Raw genomic sequence first — 10,944 nt, forward strand, 5'->3', positions numbered from 1 at the left:
CTGGCTATGTCCAGATGTTATAGAGAGCATTCCTCATGACTGAGGGCCCTCGTCTGTGTGGTAACGACTGGGTTTTTCAACAGGACAGCGCTACAGTACACAATGCCCGCAGGACAAGGGACTTCTTCCAGGAGAATAACATCACTCTTTTGGCCCATTCTGCGTGTTCCCCTGATCTAAATCCAATTGAGAACCTTTGGGGATGGATGGCAAGGGAAGTTTACAAAAATGGACAACAGTTTCAGACAGTAGATGGCCTTCGTGCGGCCGTCTTCACTACCTGGAGAAATGTTCCCTCTCACCTCATGGAAACGCTTGCATCAAGCATGCCGAAACGAATTTTTGAAGTGATAAACAATAACGGCGGAGCTACTCATTACTGAGTTCATGTTTGGAAGTTGGATTTCTGTTTTGGGGGGGTTTAGTTTTATTTTGGATGTGTGGTCCTAAACTTTTGATCAGCTGAAAAACAGCCTTTCAGTTTATTCGTTGTTTTTTTTATTAAATTGAATGCTCAAAAAATGTTTTGTCTCACTCCCATTTCTTCTTGTTGCCTGTTGAAGCTCTACTTGGAACCTCGTTAAGATCCAGCCATGCTAAATATGATTTTTTTGCCATTTTTCAAGTGGTCTTAAACTTTTGATCAGGACTGTACCAATGCAGCCGAGGGGTGAAATTTCTTCTACAATGACTGCAATTCCCCCTGTGAGATGCAAACTCCAAAGGCAGCACTTCAAGTTAATGGGGTATTCTGCATCCTAAAGGTTATGTATGGGGGGTAGGGAGTTAACTAATTATCCAGCCCCTTAGTAACAATCGTTAATTGTGGGCTGACCCAACCCCTTCCTCTAGGGACTGGCTGCTAGCATAGTGAGTCAGACTGAGGATACTGAGCTCAGAGGCAGCAGCAGACAAGGAGATTCTTGCCCTGTGCAACAAGAGCCAGCCTCTGAGGGAAACCTGAATTGGGTTTGATAGAGTGAACAGGGGATACTTACAAAGGAAAGTGCTGGAATGTACAAGCTTATTAAAGGTAACATATACAGTATATGCCTGTTGTGGACTTCACTGCATTGTGGTTGGGTAGAGAAGTTGGCCAAATTTGAGAAGATTGCAAATATCTATATATAGATACTTGGGGGGACCATTAAGTTGTCATCCACCCACTATACACACTCATGGAGACAAGTTGAGTACATGTATTGGCATTTTACCATTTTTTTTCTAGTAGAGCTGTGTTGTTGCTACAGAGCCGGTTTCATCATTGCCTCCTCTTCCTGCCTTGTACCCCTACACCCATCCAACATCAAGGGCACCTAAAACCACCACTAGGCAGGAGGCTCCCTGAAACCAAGGAGTGCCCCGAGGGAACATAAGTGTACTTTCTCATTACCGCACAGCCAAGGGAGTGCCAGTGTGAGGACTGCCACCGTAAATAACTACTACCACCATCATTACCACCGCCACCTCTCCTGTTCTCCCTGCTCTCTCCTCTTTTTGTACAAGCTTCGTAAACTCATATGACTGGGAGCCTGAGGCCTTTATACTCCAAAAAATCTGTGAAGTCCAGTAGACTTATACGTGCGTCACCTTCACAGACAGCTGCTCAACCCTCCTATGGGTTCTTATCTACAAATCTCTCTGGTATTTTCCTGGCTTTCTCCCTGGGTCTCAAACTTGACTGAAGCTGCTTGCAGGACTGGAGTTAGCTGCTTACTTCACTCGCTCCTGCCTATAAACTAACTCACTTCACAGGGAACAGGCTGAGCCCAGCCCAAGGATTAGTCTTCGTCCCTCCCTCAAAACCGTATCTCAGGGATATAATTTAACCATTGATTTTTTTCAGTTCAGTTTTCAACAGTTTTTGCTCTACAGCTTTTACTTTCACTCCATCTGCAGACTCTTGCTTTCCACTTCACAGTAAATCTATTAGAGAGATGCTCTTTGTCTCTATCTGTAGCCTTGTCTCTGAACTCCTGACAGCTTATAAACACTCCTTATTCACACGTGGAAGAAATTGTTGGTACTCTTCTTTTAAATAAATAAAAAACCACAATAGTCACTGAAATAACCTGAAACTGATTATTATTATTATTTATTATTAAAGCGCCAGTCATTCCATAGCGCTGTACATATAAGAAGAGGTATACATACACAATACAGACAATTGCAAAAGTAAAAGTAATAAAAAATTAAAATGTACTGAAAAAGGGCTAAATTCTGCACCTTTCCACAAATATTTTGGCCACTCCTAAAGAGCAAACTGCTCCAGCTGTCTCAGGTTTGAAGGGTGCCTGTTCAATAGGATTTAGATCATGGCTTATTGAAGACCATTGCAGAATAGTCCAATACTTTGCTCTTAGCCACCGTTGGATGTTTTTAGCTGTGTTTAGGGTCATTATCCTGTTGGAGGACCCATGAACTGCAACTGAGACCAAGTTTTCTGACACTGGGTAGCATATTTTGCTCCAGAATGCCTTGATAGATTTCCTTGGAGGTTTCAAGTTCACTTTGACTGAAGGAGAAAATTAAAAATATATAGTATAATGCCGCCTGATTATGCTAGACACTACATTCCCAAAGTGGGGGCTCTAACTTGGGTGATGGGCTATAGATTAGACAGGATGAAGCAAGCATTGGTAATAAATAACAGATGTTGGCCAAGAAGAACATGAAGCAAGCATGCGTTGTCCATGCATGAATGTATCCAATGGGGTATAAGAAAGAGTTTAACCTATCCAATGAGGATAAAGACAAGTATGTAAAGTTTAGGATGGTTGTGTATAAGATGAGTGTGGGCCTCTCCCTCTTTGAGCATTTTACTTTGCGCAATTGATTGTTAATTGTTGCGGTTGTTAATGCTCCCAGCTAGCCGCAATAAACCTTATTCTTTCTGAAGAATGCATTTTCTGAGTGGCATTCCACAACATTTCTTGGTGACCCAGACGAGATCCCAGATATTCGAACCTTACATGCTGGCAGTGTGACCATCAGGAAATTCTCAGCAGTGCAGGCCTGCACAAATTACAGGTAAGCAGACACCTTGCTTTGCTAAAGTCTGTCCGCACAGTTTTTCCAGTGGCCACCATAGACCAGTAAGAGGCGGTTAGTTCAGGTGAAGAAACAAAAACAAAATTATTTTTTTTTGCTATTCTGAGGAAGAGTAATGTCTATTAGTAGAATATTTAATATTTATGAGTAAAGGGTAATAGTTAGGTTCGCATCACTGCTGTCAAAATAAAAATTGGATTAGATATATTTTTACTGATTGGATTTGGTTTTAAATCCCTAAAGATAAGAAGACACGGGTAACAGATAGGGAGATCCACTACTGTCCAGCGCTGGTTCTAAATCCCGTGTGAGAGAAAGAGATACCCTATTGGTTACGGACCAAAACTCGGATTTGGGCCAAAGTAGGAAGAGGTCAGTTACGGTTAGCGGCACTGCTCATTGGTTACTTAAACCCTTTGGGCGATGTATTCTTTTGTATATGTCATTGTAATTGGGTTGTGATTGTTGGGTAACTTTTTGTACTAACCATTTGTTGCATACGCTGAGTGATTGAAACTCCACATTTTGGTAAGCAGACACACCTATGGTGTGGTGTTTTGGACTTTACTGTGAGCACTGTGGAGGAGTAGAATCCGCGACTGTGTTGTTACCTCAGCTTGCATTAAGGTAAGTGGACACTTGCTGTGTAGTGAGTGGTGGTCAGGAGACTTTACTCTTAGAAAGGCAAGTGAGGTGCGGTAAACTAACTATTGTACTAACTGGTACCATATTACTAGGATTGGTACCTAGCAGAGCATTGTACACCGTTCTGCTGGAGTGTTTGTGACCTTGAGTTACTCATCCATTACGGACATCAATTACTAATATCTTTTGCTATTTTAAATTGTGATAAGACCTTGACATCTCCATTAACAGTTATGTGTCAGGAATACCCTGACAATAAAAAGGAGTTAGAGAAGTGGTGGGGGAAGAAGTGGCACAAAAGGACATTATCGCTTACTATCTCCTGGCCAGAGGCAGGAATCTTTTCTAAAATTCATTCAAATCATTTTCATGTTTATATTGAAGCCACCATATCAGGCAAAGACCAGCAACTACAAATAAAGTTGCTGAAAAAATGGAAAAAAAAACATAGGAAACAGCAAGAGGCTTTATGTATACCATGTACAGATGGAGAAGAACAAAAGCCTGCTGTAGCCCCATCTGCCCCAGGTTTGGGGGAGTTAGGAGACAAGATATGGGTTAATGTTTCTGGTTTAGTTTCTCTTAAAAAAAAAATGACAACAGTAAATGAATTGACTAGACTGCTTAAAAACAGTCTGCGTGAGGGGAGAAAGCCAAATAAATCAGGTCTCCCTGTTAAAATGTCACAGAGTTTGAAGTTACACAGACTCCAAAAGTATCAAAGCCTTCTCTATGTGCTACCTCCCCCCTCTCAATTGTCTCCTATTGACCTCCCTGACCCATTTGCATTAAGGTAATGCTTGCACACTATAGGTAAAGGTGTTGGCCTATGCGCACTTCCAGCCTTTCCCTATAGTGTTTAAGCACGGCCACCGCCGCTGGATTACACGGTGGTAATAACCACGGATACGTGCTGTGTATAATGAGATGGAAAGGAGGCAATATGGACAATCACAATACTTTAGTAAGTGTCTTGTATTCACTTTCTCTACATGATAAATGCCACTTACTGAAGTGAGACAACCCCTTTAACCTCTTTAAGCAAAAAAATGTCTGGCATGAAATTTACCAAATCGTAACCTCCTCAGATTGCACATAATCTACAGTATATTTAAAAGGGTTGTCCTAACATAATGACCTATTGCCTATCTACAGGATAGGTGATAAATATCAGATTGCTGGGGTCTGACTGCTGGAACACCCACTGATCATGAAAAAAGGGGTCCTGAGATATTCAATTCCATTACCGCCAATCTATGTACAAAAGAGTCTTAAGACCAGGTTCCCTTGATCATGGGGGCCCAGCAGTCAGTCCCCCATCAATCAGACACTTATCACCTATTGTGTCATGGCTGTTGGACCTTTTCACATTCCCTATCCTTAAATGTTTTCTTGGGGTGTAAAAAAATAAATAAATACAATAAAAATTAAAAACCTGGCCCAAAATATGTGTCAAACTATATAGAAATGTTCGCCTGTTAAAGGGCCTGTATCCACTTTTCTAGTTATCCTCTATCCACAGGATCAGGGATAACTAAGTGATCCCTGGGGGTCTGAACGCTGGATCCCCCACTGACCCCCTTCTTGATTGAGTGGCAGGTCGAGCATATGCCCTGCCTCTCCATCCATTCTCTATGGGGTCGCCGGAGATGGCGGAGTACAGCGCTGGCTATTTCCAATGGTCCCAAAGAGAATGAATGGAGCAGCAGGGCGTATGTGTGGCCTGTCACACCATCAAAAAGGGGGAACATGGGGAGTCCGTTCCTGGAATCAGTGGGGGTTGCAGAATCAGACCCCACTAATCATATGGTTATGCCCTATGGCAGGAAGAGGATAACTTGAAAACCTGGACAACCCCTTTAAATCCTCCACCACCAGTATCTCTTTACATGGCAGCAGTGATGCCTGTAAATACGGAATATCATCACTGCCGCCATCTAAACCATACGTGTCAATACTGGAGAATGTGACGCACTGTGCAGAATTTTCCAGTCATAAGTCCAACCCCCTTTGCAGGCCACAACCTTTAACAAAGCCCAAGCAAAGGCGCTAGAGGAGCAACGTGAGCAAAGGGCACAAACGGAGGGTCATAATGAAGCAGAGACATTAGGATCACCTGAGGCAGGGTAATAGTGCGGATCCTGGAGCAGGGGTAACTGGAGAAGAGGCAATATTAGGGGTGCATTTAGAGTGGTGGCATTGGGGGGCATCTGGTGCTGGGGCACTTATGAGGGTGCACCTAAAGCAGAGGCATCAGGGGGACCTAGGGCAGAGTCCCCCCAATGCCACTCTCAACTCTGCAGAGAGCAGCACACATTCAAAGATCTGTGTCTGCTTAAAACAAATCCCCTATTTCCACCTTACAGTCTCCTACAGCTCACTACTGTCACACACCTGAAAAAACCAGCCCAGCACCACAGAGGAGTCCTTCTCTCCAGCAGCCAGTTTTCTGACAGCAGGGAGGGCAGAAGAATGGCCAGACATGTTCTCTTCCTTCACTGCCAGCAGCCAGAAAGTTTAGAAGATACTGTGGGGCCTTCTGTACAATTTACACCAGTAGGAGGCTGCATCACTGTGCGATACTGCCACCTAGTGGCTACAATAATTATCTCTATTGAGAAACAAGAGAAATGATTACTCTTCTGTCTGATCTCCGGGGGCAGGAGACTGGGGGCCCACCGAGGAATCCCCTGCCTCCCCAGTGGGCCAGTCCGAGACTATATAACTGCACCACTGAACGGCAAATAATCTATATTTTTTTGCCACTAATACACGCCAAAAAGGGCTTTAGAACATATAACTGCACCACTGAATGGCAAATAAGCCCTTACTTTTTTCCACTTATACACGCCACAAAAGGCTTAAGAACATATAACTGCACCGCTGAACGGCAAATATATATTTTTTTGCCACTAATACAGTCCAAAAAGGGCTGTAATTTTCTCACTTCACCACACAAGGCAAATACTTTTTTTTGTGTCACTAATACACGCCAAAAAGAGCTTTAGAACATATAACTGCACCGATGAACGGCAAATAATATATATATTTGTTGCCACTAATACACGACCAAAAAGGGCTGTAATTTTCTCACTTCACCACACAATGGCTAATAAGCCCTTTTTCCCACTAATACAAGCCATAAAATGCTTTAGAACATATAACTGCACCGCACAAGGGCAAATAAGACGTATAAATATTTCCTTGTAATAAACCCTGTTAATGGCTGTATCAAACAGCACTTGCACCCCAATAACAAGAACGGTTTGCTGGAATTACAGAGCTGTATAATAGCAATTTGGATCTGCTGTCAGTGCAGCAAGGTGTAATTGTCACGGACACTCCCGTGACAGGGGCCAGGAGATCAGAGAGACTGGAAACACGTGGGTTAAATGTATGAATGGTTCCTTGTGGATCTGTTGTGTCTGTGTTGTTTTGGTAATGACCACACCTCTGGCAGGTGTTGTTAGTTTTGTCATTTAACATCCCCTATTTAGTACTGCTTACCCCTTCTAGGGGTGCAGTTTATAGCTTCAGTTTATGAACTCGGGGCTTGCTGGTTGTTGGATCTCGGTGGAGCTCCTGGTGCTGCCTTTGCTTGTCGTGAAGTTAAGTGTCATCTTTTACCATTTGTATTTTGTTTGTTGTATTCCACTGTCTGTTGTATCCAGGTCTGAGAGAGACTCCTGTTCATCCTTCTGGTGGAGGAATCGGTTGTCTGAAGTACTGTCACTATACCAGGGCCCTACAGGGTGTGTTAGGGCTCTAGGTTCCTGTGTATGAACTTTCCTACCATCAAGGTCAGTTCATACTTATGAGTCAGGACTTGGATTAGGGTTGTTCTAGGAGGTGACTTCTCCCCTACCCTAGTTTCCAGGCCTCGTTCCTATCCCCTTCCTTCTTGTGCTTGGTGTGGAGTGTTCCCCCATACTCCATCCGTGAGAGTAATAGGATTGTTCCTAGTTGGGGGGTGTACCTGCACAGACTCACTCTATCCAATCAGTGCTTCCATTTTCAGACTGTGCAGGTACACACCCCAATGTGTTACCTCCCCCCTGTACCCTTACTGCAGATTTCTAGCAATTATTCATAACTTCTAGTAGAAATAATAGAGGAATGGGACAACATACAGACATAAGAATAGATGCTCCAGAATTGTTAGTACATGGGGAATGCATGAAGCTATTAAAACAGACATAACAGGAGTGGTGAAAGGTCCTCTTTAAGTCTTCCTTTTGGTTCATCCAGAGAAACATAAGCAAAATAAATACCTGCCCTTCTGGACTCTAACTATACAGCAGTTACCTTACTAGGTACTTTGTAAAAACAGGATCATACTTTACACAGCCAACAGGTCATGAAGCTTCCAGGCTCTGACACTGAATGAGCTTTCCAGTCCTGCATTTATTCCCCCAATAATGAGCCTGCAGCTACACCCCAGTTTGCCTTGGGCTAGGGGCTATTGTACTGGAGTGCGGAGGGAATGTCAGGTCCTACTACCATTCAATAAAAATCCAGCCCATAAAATACTTTAAAGAAAAATGCCTCAACAAACTACCCTTTGCTGAAATAACACAGCTTTTCAGAGATATTTACTGTGTAATAATAAAAACCATTGAATGAAAACCCAGGAAATTCTGTATCTCCCAACAATGTGTCAATGTGTCACAGGAAACAAGGCAAAACAACATGCATAAATGACTCGCTGGATCCAGAAACTAAGGAACAAAAGGGAGACCCCTGTAGAAGACCTGGCACTTTCCCTGGCTGCTCAGCCTATGCATAGATCCGAATGGTGGAGGTATGCATATCCACGAACCTTGACTATAAAGCCCTGAGCACCCTACAATAGTGAGGGGACACGACCACCGGCTCCCTACACCAGACACGGAGGGAGTCAGGGTCACCTGGGATCCAGCAAACAGAAAATAACAGATAGCAGTTAACACTTAACTTTGTAGAGGAGAGGAGAACCAGAAGGCATGCACACATACTCCAGGAAGAAATATAAGCCGCCCAGAAAAGCCTTCTGGGGAAGAATTTAAAGGGAAGCAATTAGTCCAACACATAACAGCTGAGAGAGGCTAACGAGAGGAGGAGCTGAATACCACAACACAGAAACTCAAAGAGGAGGTTCTGAAAGGCCTCTGTCAGAGCTTCTCAGCTGTCTGGTTGTAACACAATGCTGTTTTTGGCAAGATTGGCATACAAAGCGAGGCAGAGCTTATTCAAATGGGCGTTACTGTACCCCAGTGTTTTTGTTCTGTGTTTCTATTCCTCCTAAAGAGATCTAGGATTTATATTCCTAGAAACTGGAGGAGCCTCATTACCTTTCTATGCTGTAGTTTCCTCCACCGACCTTAAGGTTTTTTCTGCTAATGTTTTTTTCACCGGTTATGACAATATAAATAAGGGTTGTACACATATTTAGCATAAAAATGAACGGTGTCAGAGGAGCGCAGCATCTCCTGGCAGCCAAGCGAGAGTTCATGAGATAAGCAGAAAGAAGTTGAACTTTAATTAAACGTTATTGATATTCTAAAAATAAAAAGCTACAAACTCCAGAAAGCACTGTTGCATGATAAAAATACTAATCCCTTCGGATATTTAATTGCTTTTACTAATTTAATTCTCAGCAAGAGTAATATGGAAACCTTAGTTTCTGCAGAATCACCCAGCATGCAGCGCTCATTTTGACAACAGCCGCTGGTTCTGGTCTGAGACGTGCAAATGAGCGAATCTACTATGTTGTATTATTGTGTCCTTCATGATACAGAATCCTTACAACACTTTTCTAATTGGTATGGCTGATTAAGGGGGTGGGCTCGCAGGGGTTTAAAAATTATAAAAATAATGGGCACCCCTTCATTCATCCCCTCATGCTGCTGATCCGGCACCCTGCTGCTTTCCACTTCCTGTCCCGAGTCGTCATGCCAGAATGGCCAGGTGGATAACCACTAAGGACAATGATTGGCTGGGTGGGCCTATAGGATTCAGATGTGGGGTACAGATGCCAACATTAGCCTGTTAATTTTGGGGGGATCAGTGAGTAGTTAAAGGGGTATTCCCAGGCAATCCTGAGAATGAAGGGATCATTGCACTATTTTCCCTGAGTTCGGCACCCTGGTTACCCAGCTTTGCAGGGAACGACTGCAAAGGAACCACAGTGCTGAATAAGTGCCGTGCCCCCTCTCCATTCTCAGGATTGATGGGGGTCCCAGAGGTCACTTCATGAGATGGAAGGAGGACTTTTCATAGAGGAAGACCTATTTGTTCTAGACCCTTTGTTGGTGTGATCACTGGGGGAGTTAGCATTCCTACTTTCAGGTTTCAAGTGGTCTGTGTTAAGACTGTCCCCTCTTTAGATGGTCATGGCCGCCAGAGTACTTATCCCTTCCACTTCACTGTGGTTCATGCCAATCATGGCCACTCCTGTCTCCTTCCTCCTGCTCTTGCTTGTATGCTATTTGATATAGAACACACACTTCCCCTTTTTATTAAGGGATCAGCATGCGCACAAGGTAATCTGCCCCCAGCCTATGACAGTGTTTTCCGGGGTATGTGTACTGCTACTGTGTTATTTCACCTCCCATGCCTGACTTCTGCCTGATTACCGCATTGCATGAACTCTGCCTGTCTTAACTTCAACTTGAACTCTTATCATGCTTCTGTATTTCTTCTTGGTGCCACTGCCAGACACGGTTTCTCTTGAACCTGGCACAGTAGTCACTGAACAGAGACTTCTCCTAGAGTGAGAAAAAAAAAACATTTTTGCACAGCTCACCCTCAATTTTTGTAAATGAGAAACTCCCGCACTATGAAGAAAAAGGCAGCACAGATGAATCCCCTGGATCTGGGGTCATGAGAGACTTCAGTAACAAATTTTAAATAGGTCCAGCGCCTAGGAATTTAAAATAAAACATAACTTTTATTTACATAAATAAGAAAACTTCATGGAGTTTTTTTTATTTATGTAAATAAAAGTTACATTTTATTTTAAATTCCAAGGAGCTGGACCTATTTAAAATGTGTTACTGAAGTACTCCTAAAATGGCATGGTGTTACCTGCAGTGTAGTTCAGAACCTATATGGGGGTGAAAGAGTGAACACCAGTAGACCACTTGGACAATACCTTCACAAATGTGAGTGCTTGTGGACAATTTAGAGGATACAACAGCCCCCACAAGCTTGGTTTTATTAAACTGCCTAAAAAAGCTGATACCTATAGAAGCTGTACAAGCTGAGCTG

Source organism: Bufo gargarizans, chromosome 1 (genome assembly GCF_014858855.1).
Source record: "Bufo gargarizans isolate SCDJY-AF-19 chromosome 1, ASM1485885v1, whole genome shotgun sequence".
NCBI lineage: Eukaryota > Metazoa > Chordata > Amphibia > Anura > Bufonidae > Bufo > Bufo gargarizans.